The 10,675-nt window shown below is 43.5% G+C and overlaps 1 long non-coding RNA gene across 1 annotated transcript; it reads left to right on the top strand.

Annotated features, from left to right (window-relative positions):
• The first annotated feature begins 652 nt into the window (after window positions 1–652).
• Window positions 653–10,675, top strand: LOC107316595. The gene is made up of 3 exons (XR_001556463.2): window positions 653–937; window positions 7,340–7,473; window positions 8,142–10,675. It is a non-coding gene; the product is annotated as an uncharacterized LOC107316595 (long non-coding RNA).

Here is a 10,675-nt window from a genome sequence, read left to right as displayed (position 1 = left end):
CTGAGTGCAATCAGATGTGCAGGGCTGGAGTCAAAAGACAGGAATTTGCAAGTGTTGTGGTCACTGGGAGTTCTCTATCACTGTGGAAGAGAAATCTCAGTTCGTCTCCACTGGATCTGTGGTAGAAGCCCTTTCTATTTTGTATGGAGGGAGGGTAAAGGTTTTATTCGCAGGACCTTTTAATGTTTCTGTGGCCACAGGAAACTGAGAAGTTTAAATGGAGGCCAACAGGAAAAGCCAAGTGTGGCATGCTGTGTGCTTACTCAAAGCCAGTGAAGATTGAGAACAACAGTTCTATACAAAAGGCTGTTTATATCAACCAACGCTTAATTTTAAATTTCCTGCATGAGTCACGTTTTTGGTATCTTTTTGTCCTATCTCTTTGTCACTCTCAACTGGACTGAAAAGCACAAGCACCATCGTGTTAAAAAATATTTTTTCCTTTTTAAGGAAATCCTAAAAGATCTGGATCCCTGTAGAGCACCACCAAGGCTCACCACTGGCAGGTTGGCTACCAGGAGCTGAAGGTGACCGCTCTGGCTGGGGGATGGGTGTACAACTTATCCAGGGTTGTGGAAAATAAGGAACTGGCTTGGAAAAGTAGTTTAACCGAACCCACTTGCCCTGACTTTAAGGTGCCACCTTTAAGAACATTTCATGGTTTAACATATAAAACTGTTGAGCACCCAAAACCAGCAACTCGACTCTAGCAGGAGCAGAGTTCTGCTCCTCCAAACACTGAACTACACGTCAGCTACTGCACCCACACAGTGCTCAGTATCTCTCTGATCACCAAGAGCAGCACCCAGGAGATGTTTGTGATGCCTCTCCAGTGAGGAAGGGGCCTTGGGAGAGCACTCCTGAAGGCAAGCAGCACACAACAGGCTGAGCAAACTGGTCTTTCCCCTCTATCTGCAGAGAACAGCTCTACATCAAGGTGCTGTCTTCACTCCCTAAGAAAGCCTACAGAGAATGTGTGTGCTTGGGGTTAATGGCTTTTCTAAGGAAAAAAAAAAAATCGGGGTTCTTGCCTTAGCACACAATGAAAACGCATGTTTTTCTTCTTAAACACATTTCGGCTTTTGTGTGCATGTGTGAAAAGAGCCCATTATTAAGCCTGAGTTATTTAAGCAATATTGGAAATGCCCCTGCCCCTTTGTTAATTTGCTTGGCTTGGTGCACACATGGCATTTGTTTTATATCATGCGTGGAACTCGCTTCTTTAAAAAGTCTGCAGGTCTCAAATTCCTTTGCTTTTGATAGATGTACTGTATGTACTGTTAGGTTAAAAAAAAAACTTACAGGTGGCCGCTATTTTTCCCAAACCCGTCCACAAAAGCCCCTTTATTAAAAGAAGTCCTTAACGAAAAAGAAAAGTAGGGCTACTGTATGTGAGGTTGCAAAGATCTCTGGTGGAAATATTTGGTGTTTACATTTTGCTGAACTATTTATACTGCGGACACATATTACACTAAAGGCTCTCTTTTCCCCGCATAATAGAAATCCTTGTGACTGGGTTCTATATACTTAGTATGGTTTACATTTTTTATCCAGCCTTACCGCATTTTATTCCACCCTTCTTTCTACACAGCGCTGAGTGTCTCCAAGAGAGCTGTGTAACAGCAACACCTCCTGGAGGCCGAGGGGCACTGGAGAACCATTGCTGCCTGTGCAGCTTGTTGTTCTTGCCCGTCAGAGTGCATTACTAATAATGCTGAAGTTTGGAATAATAATTAGGATACATCACTAACTGCGTGTGCATTTATTGCTTCATTTAGCAGTAATTGAAAACTGTGTTGTTGTGTTGTGTTTTGTTGTTTTTTTTTTTTAAATAACTCTTTTAAGAGTCTTTTCGCTCAGACTGCTTTTAACGGTTAACATTCAGTATTTTAATTACACCGGATTTATGGGTCTAAGTCTCTACTCTATACACCCTTTGTCTGAGGATATGAAAAAGTAGAGGAGCACCCTGCTGCTCAGTGGCTCAGACGCCTCTTGTCCCCCTCTGAGCAGCACAAACTGCCAGCGCCCAGAGCAGCGCTCCTAACCCCGATGCTGAAGTAGGGCTCCCAAAGCCACAGGCAGGCAGCCCAAGAGCATCGGCCTTCACTCGCAGTCAGCTGAGTGCCTGCAGTTCTCTCCATCTTAGACACAACCACAGAATCATAGAATATTCTGAGTTGAAAGGGATCTGTATAGATCATCAAGTCCAGCTCCTGACTCCACGCATGACCACTCAAAAGTGTGCACCACAGCCTTCCTGTAAAAACAAATCCCTCAATGCTGGACAGCCTTTAAGGACCTTTTCCATTGGGGCTTCTAAGGTTTTGCCAAAGAAGACAGGAGACTCTTCCTACAGGCTGCTGCAGGACGGTATTGTGAACACAGACAGGAAACTGTGTGTTAATGGCATGAGGACTCATTTAACTTTCTTTAGCCTCAGTTTCTGGCAATATTTTCCTTGACTAAGTATTTCGGAGAGCAACCATTGTAGTAATAACAATAATAATAATACTTCTAACTAGATCTTCGAACAGAGATGCAACCAAACATTTTCAGACCACTGTCGCAAGGAGAGTACTGCTAGGACAGAAAGGGAAAACTGAAGCCCTGAGTGAAGGAATCCGAGAAGATGTGGATACATGGACGCCCAGATGACCCATTCCTGGAGGCATTCAAGTCCTGAGGCCCTGGGCAGCCTTATCTAGTGAGCAGGAGGCTGGAACTGGATGATCTTCAAGGTTCCTTCCAACCCAAGCCATTCTATGGTTCTATGACTCTATGATCTACTGAGGGACAAGAAGCAAAGGCAGGAGCAGAGCACAGCACTGACTTCCATGTTCAGTCCTCTGGGCTACAGATTGCAAGCATCAGATTCACTACACATTGCTTTTATAGTGCAAAAGTGGTGAACAGACACATTCTAAACAAGTAGACATTATTTAGGAAGAGGACTGTTAGATCTCAAGGCATGCAATTAGCTGGAAATATGCAGGACTGAGTCCAGACGAGCTTCGTAAACTTTTTCCGTGCGCACAAAGCAAGTCACATTCTGAATGTCTGGGCTGCAAAAGTGGGTGCTCTTCATCCTGAGGTTCCACTGCACTGAGGGTCAGATCTGAGCAATTCTGATTATTTTGCAAAGTTGATAGGTTTCCATTTTTGCTTTTCATTGTCAAATAACAAAAGCAGGGGAGCCAAAAGCTTCCTCGTTTAGTACCGCTACACCTCTGAGCAAAATGTGTCCACGTTCTCTGCTGTGTCTCTGCATCTTTCACTCCTGATTCACATCCTTAGCCAGGATTTTATTTGGGGTTTTTCCTTTTCTTCCTGCACATCTTCACTTGTGTTGTCTCCAGCAGTGTCAACCCATAGCCCTCCTCAAAAGAAGCAAGCATACCACAAAGTGTTCATTCACGCACCCATCACCCACAAAACTCTATTGTGCCAAACAGCTTTGAGGAGAAGCTGTCTGAGAAATGCAGGAAAAGATTATCCAACACAGGAGAAATAAGAAAGAAAGCCCTGCAAGTTATGCTTAGGTGTGTCTGTGATGGAAAGCTGTTTAGGAAAATAAGTTTGTGAGCAGTCTTCATGATATGTGCCTCTGGGAAAGTACTGAGGGCTAATGACACCCACAGCTGCCCAGTAGTGCATGATACATACTCCTCCCAAGTGAGCAGGGCAAACACCCCTCCTCTCCCTGCTCCACTCTTCACTAAGTAACATCACATCTGCACTTTAAAAAGGCGAGGCTCTCGACTTGATTCTGCATGAGGGCAGCCTGAGCAGCAGGAAGAAAGCCTTAGGGGTGCAGCAGGCAGCTGCTCAGAGTGGCCAGGTGAGGATAGCAAACCGAGCAGTATGGAGAAGGCCATATGGCACCAGCTGTGCTCCAGCTCCCAGCAGGACAACCTCTTTTCCTATGAATCTCATTTCCACAGTGTGCATGAGAGTGAATTGCTATTGCAGTATGCTGTCCTGTCCTTTTCCTCACCTGTACCTGCCCCCTCCAGGATGCTGGACTGTCATACAAAAGAAATTAACAGTGCAATGAAAACTGCAAGCACTGATCCACACTCGGGGGAGGCAAGGGGAGGGGGGAGGAGGGCTGTTCTCTGCTACCGCTGGAAAAGGAGTGCAAAATTCCAAAGGAAAGCCTCTTTTTTTCTCCTATTTGCTTCAAGCAAGAAATAATTTCACCTGTTCCCCACTCCTCACAAGGAGCTGTAAGTGGGGGGCCAGCAGGACTGCCAGCGAGTTCCCTAAGATCTTTCCTGCAGCACGGCCTTGCTCCAAGAGCCATCGCTGAGACACGTCCCGAGTGCTGTGAGTGGGTTAATACCAGAACCAGAGGGGTTGTGGCAAGCCACCCACTGGACTGAGAATCTCTAGTGGGATTTTAACACTTCTGGCCCTGGATCCTCAATCGCTGATAATGACAGGCATTACCTGACCCAGCCAGCAAGAGGATGGCAATAGCTGTTCTCAGGAATTTGCAAATCGTTCTCCAGTTCCTGGCTCCTTCCCTTTGACTATCTTGGCAGCCTGTTCTGGCAGCCAGACTATCTCACCTAAGACTTCTCCAGCTGGTGAAGCATCTTGGCGCTCCTGCCTCCCTATGCCCACACACTTTCATCAACTTCAGCAGTAACCCTTTTAAGTGTTATCTTGCAGGCCTAATTACTTCAAATACAATTTCTGGCTGACAGAGTTCGACAGGTGGAAATTTAGCGCCATCTATCGCTAACTAATGAAAAACCAGATTAGTGAGAAAGCATGAAAGGCCCTTTCCTGACAGAAGCCTTGCCTGAAGGATTTCAGCGGTGCAGCAGGAGCATCCCTCGTGTCCACCAGGAGCTCTTCTGCTTTGAACCGATAGGTGAAGCCTTGTAGCTTTCTTGACAAGGTATCCGCAGGTCTGGGCCGTGACCTTTTAAATGTCTTCAATTGGAGATCTACCACGAGAACCAGCTTTCTTGTAGCTTTCTAAGATTTCTTGATTAAAACTTGGCGAGAAATGCTATGATATTCATGTCTCTCTCCACCTATTATCCCATTTGTACCTTGGCAACAATCCTCTGCTCTGCACATCTACCACAGACAAACAACAAAGCTGGGCTCTGCTCAGTCTGCAGGCCCCAACCCTTGGTGACATGGCCTCCATCACCTACTGAGGCACACAAAGTCAAAAGTGGTCAGCATTGCTGGCTGGTAAGGAGAGGACCATGCTTCTGAAGAGTCATTAATGAAGCTGATGGTCTTATTTTCAGAGAATTTGGGGCTTCTACTTGCTTGGCATTTACAAATGCATATCCTCAATAAGAACCCTGAAAAACCCTATAGAGAAACAAGGGTTAGATATTAGGGCATGTCAATTTCCGTGGCAGGAGCAGAGTCTTTACACGATCCCATATGTAACACTTGAAAACATCTGAATTGATGCATGTTAGCTTCACAACATGCTAGCACCAAGTTACAATCCCGCTAATCTCTGCTTCTCACTGTAATCAATGAATCACATTGTGATGTTTTTTCACACACACACAAAACACACCACAAAAAAAAAAAAAAGCCAGTGAAGACTGTTTACAGTAATGACAGATCAAATCAGGGGGATGGATGGGTAGACATTTGAAAACACTAAGCCAAGGTTCTGCTATAGATCACCTGCAAATACAAGAAGTGTGTAGTCTAGCTGTTATGTCTTCAATAGATACGGCTGTAAAGATAACTGAGAAAAGAATCATGGAATGGCTTGGGTTAGAAAGAACTTCAAGAACCATCAAGTTCCAAACCCCCTTGTCACAGGTAGGGTTGCCAACTGCTACATCAAGTGCTAGGTTGGATTGCCTAGGGCTCCATCCAACCTGGCCTTAGACCGATGAAGCAGTGCTGTTCCAGAGGTCATAAAGGCCCAGCCATAAAGGAGGGACATCTTGAAGCAGTTAGAAAAAATACCTGGCAGAGAGTAAACAACTGCCTGCGTTTTATTGCAAGCTCTGCTATACCCAATACTTTTCAAAAACAAAGCTCCGAATGCTGTAGACAGGAATATATATATATTATATATATATAACCTTATTTTTAGCACCTTTGATGGGGAGAAGAGGTAGAATATGTGCACTGAACAGTTTGAAGACATAGCAGCCAAGAAAGAGAGATTCAAATGTTTGTTTTGTTTTGTGTGATGCTTGGGATTGTTAAGGTTGTACCAGAGGGCTGTAGGACCTGCCTCATGGTTTTGCATCCGTAAAAGCCAGCATACTAATAACTTCCAACCTTTTTGTAAAGGGGTAAAATCTGTTCCTCTTCACAAAGAAACAGAAGGGTGAACAAGAAAACAAAATGAGAATCAAGTAACTCAAATTCGGGTGCATTCTCCTTGAGGATGCAGTTCCCTCATCTTAATATGCTGTAGCCTGGATGATTTCCCACTGCTGCCCTGAAATTAGATCTTAGAGCAGCGCCTGTATTCTCCCAGTTTCATCCTGGCACAGCCAAAGTCAGAATGGCCCATGTCTGTATTCTTATGTGCCACTTCCATTTCCAAATATGTATTTACAGAACCTACCTGGTTCATGTGTTTCTAGTAGCTTTGAGTTGGTTCTATTCTGTCCCCTTCTCCTTTCTTTGTACCCCAGCCTTACATCAGCAACGGCAGCAATCAAGTTGGCTCACCAGCACTGCCAGAAGAAGGGGGAAATTAAATTAACTTTTCATTAACCCTGAAGTGGTCAGGCAGTTGACTCAATGGTCTTTGTAGATCTCTCACGGGAACTATTCTATTCTATTCTATTCTATTCTATTCTATTCTATTCTATTCTATTCTATTCTATTCTATTCTATTCTATTCTATTCCATTCCATTCCATTCCATTCCATTCCATTCCATTCCATTCCATTCTATCCTATCCTATCCTATCCTATCCTATCCTATCCTATCCTATCCTATCCTATCCTATCCTATCCTATCCTATCCCATTCCATTTTATTCCATTCCATTCCCACTCATAACTGGGTGATGATGAGCATGGTCCATTCTCCAGCAGGCTCTCCCAAACACTCCCCTTTGTACATTATTTCAGCATAAGAGGGATTTTATTCCAGTTTTTGCTTGATTTGGAAGAAACACAGAACTGAAAATTTCAAATTAGTACAAAATGGATTAATACTGTTGCTTTTGTTGGCAGGGTGGATGTAGATGGTTTCATGTTTAAACACACTCTCTAGCTCTGTTCTGTGTTTTTGCTTTTTTATTTTATTTTATTTTATTTTATTTTATTTTATTTTATTTTATTTTATTTTATTTTATTTTATTTTATTTTATTTTGTGGCAGGGCACTGGATGGCAGGGGAAAAAGAGAACACTATTTTGTCTGGAAGGCTGAGTTATTTCTTTTCCTGCACTAAATTTAAAGCCACAAAGGTAACCGTAACAAGATCCAGTCCAGTGACAAACTTCTCTTATCAGGTAAAAAAAGGGGGGGGAGGGGGGGGAGAAAGGCAGTTGAGAGTAAAAATGGCTACAGATCATCTCCTGGAGAGGACAATATACAAATCTGCTCCTGTAGATAATTAAGTAGTTACAGCTGAAGAAGGGATATTTCAGTCTAAAACAAATCACAGTGCATTACAAAAGCTCTGCAAAAGCCTGTTCTAGCTCACACAAGCTTCCTGGGCTGCAAAGAAAACACCAAAGACCTAAGCCTCCTGGGATCAGTAAGTTTAAAGGCAATCTGTTCTTCCTGAGCTATGAGAGTCCTGTGAGACTACAACTCTGTTCCAAACTTCTGCTACCAGCAATGCCAACTAGGAGCATGGTGAATTGTGATTTCCCCAGCAGAGCTGTGCCAGCCAAAGCCCCAAATGACTCCGTTGTTCTAGCAGAAGTATGCTTTTCCCAGTATAGCTTTTCCTGCGTGGGGTTGTGGCCAGGTATGGGTTTACTGCATAAACAAAAACTGCAGCTTCAGAGTAGAGCTGTGGCTGTATGCCTACACTGATAAAATGCACCTAAACATAGACATAAGAGCACAGTATATCATACGTAGGTTGTAACCAGGCTTGGAGGTTGATTATGTATAGCATGTCTAAAAACCCACTGCTACCTCACAGATGCTTTACTGTTCTCTTTTGCAGCACCATGTTTACTCAGAGGAAGCTACTGAGAACAGAAAACATGCCAGGCAATTTTTTGATTTTTTTTTCTCCTTTCTTCCTTTCTTTCTTTCTTTCTTTTTTTTTTTTAAAGCCATGAAAATCAATACTGCTTATTGAACCCCCCCCCCCAGCAGTTTTCTTACGAGGGGGAGGCTGCACTTATTTACCTCTTGAAGGATATCTTTCTTAAGGAATAAAGCAAAATCTGGTAGTGTATCTCAAGTTAAAAGAATAATTTGCCCAGGAAGTTGAAATTGTGATGAAGTACATGGAGTTATTCTGCCAGTGGAAATCAGAAGGGTCACAGTCTGATCACTGAACACAGTGCAGGTTTTAAGCTCAAGTTAAATGAAGAAATGTTGGGAGCTCTGTGTTTTATCAGGGAACAAATGTTCCTGCAGTTCGGACATCTGAAAATTGGGTTTACCTGGAAGAGCCATAGCAGGGACAAGACACAGAACATAACAGATACCTACTGCTGGGCTGCCAGGGCAGATGTCAGCTCTTATTTCTGCAGCAGGAGTCGTGGAAAAGGCTTTTTGGTAACATGTTCTTCACTTTTCTTTTTCTTTTTTCTTTTTTAGTAGGACTACAGTGTGAGTTTAAGTATCAAAAATAGTTCCCTTGTGGGCAAGAAGGAAGAGGCCAAGCACTGGTCTTACTTTCTCCATCTCAGCCCACTTTACTTCATCGTGAACGCCCAGAGATGCTGTGGTCAGCTAAATAAAGAAGTCACACAAAGGAGCCAGAAGGCGGCTGCAGAATGAGCTCCTTGTTGGGGGGACCGTGCTGCAGGTACAGATGCAGTACCGGCTTGACCGCATCCTGCCTGGCCCGGCCCGGCAGCCAGCCACAGTGCTCCATTCTTCCCTAAAATACACAGGCACCAAAGGGCTTTAGCAGCTACGGACTGGACTGCACATGCAGCCAGACAGTTTTGGAGCAGGAAGGTCTTGGTTAAGTCACTGAACTGCAACTTCAGTCCATCTTTTCTCTCTTAAGCAATAAGCAATTCTTTCCACAGATGGCCATGGGGTTTCTCAGTTCTGTGGGCTTGGGTGAAGATCACAAAAATAAACACAGTAAATGTTTCAAGTCTTTGCTGTGTAGAACCTTTTACTCTACGCTGGTTAACTATGTTTGCAAAACAGCTGTCCCTCAGTTAAAACAGTATGTGCAAAAAAATACAGCTACTGAACATCTTGCAACCTGCTTCTGTTTTCTGAGGTCCAGGCTATGTTTGGTCTACATGAAAACAGAGGCTTAAACTTCAGGTGGCCAAGCAAAGCACCCTTTCACACACAGCACTGCGCTTGGATGCCCCTAGTCCGTATAAACTGCTACTGGACACTCATAATCCCTTGGGATTCAGAGCGGAGCATTTAGCTGAAGCAAACTCTTTCAGGGTTAGGTGACAAGGAGCTGGGTGCTTATTTGTTTAAACCAGAATCGATAGCAGAGACTGACAAGGCCTGGAATTGCACAAGGTTTGGCCATGCATAAGCTTGGTTTTCTTGCATTTAAATTTCCCTGTCAGCTGTAGGCAGCGTTCCAGCTTGTGAAGTTTTGCTGAAATTGGAAGCAACACCAAGCTTGGCAGAAATGTGATTGTAAGGTTTAATTGAAAGAGTAAGCTCGCTATTACAAATTAATGTGGAGAAGGCAGCCATGGTGGAATCTGTCTTCGGTTCCATATGGCCCTCCACTGCTCATTGATCACACAGCCTGCTCTCATGCATTTATCCTCACAGGAGTCTCTCCGCTTGCTGAGAACTATTACCCCCTTCTTACAGCTGGAAAATAGGAGATCGGAGAGTTACCTGCCTTGCTCAGAGGCACTGAAAGAAACTGATCATGGATAACTGCTAATCTTTTCTTCTTTTCCAGATTGCTTATAATGTTTCCCTAATGAAAAATCACTTCTTATCTGATAAACTTACATTATGCACTGCAGATGAAACCAAAAGCAACAGTGTCATTTAAAAATAAATCGTTAAAAGCCAACATGGTTTTAGCAATTTACTACAATTCACTTTGATTTTCAGTTTTTCCTGCGAAAAGATCTCCAGCATAATCTTATGAGCGAATGAAACAGGAAATGTTAAAACAGACTTGGTTGATTACTGATGATCCCCGAGTCACAATTCTCCTCCTTCCATGGAAAGTTGCTTTCCTTCTTTCCTCCACAAAACGACAGAGTTATTTTTTCCTGACAGAACATGTCTTATCATCAGAGAGGACAAAGACAATGACATATCAGTTAAAGCAGGTTAAGCATCTCCGTAGCAGAGGAATTTTGCCCTGAACTTCACAGATGTCTTCATTATAGCCACCCTGGGTCAGATGACGTTGGCTCTTCCTGCTGCTTAAGTCACCATCACAGATAATAAACCCTTGTTCATGTCACCCTCTCTTTCCAGGAAAAAGTTTCTGGTAGGAGGCTGTGAGGTCTGGCAGAGATATGTGCATGCTCAGAAAATACAGCTTGTGTTTGAATATCATTCTATACTGTA

Source organism: Coturnix japonica, chromosome 1 (genome assembly GCF_001577835.2).
Source record: "Coturnix japonica isolate 7356 chromosome 1, Coturnix japonica 2.1, whole genome shotgun sequence".
In the NCBI taxonomy this organism is placed as follows: Eukaryota; Metazoa; Chordata; class Aves; order Galliformes; family Phasianidae; genus Coturnix; species Coturnix japonica.
This window is presented reverse-complemented; position numbering and strand designations above follow the sequence as displayed.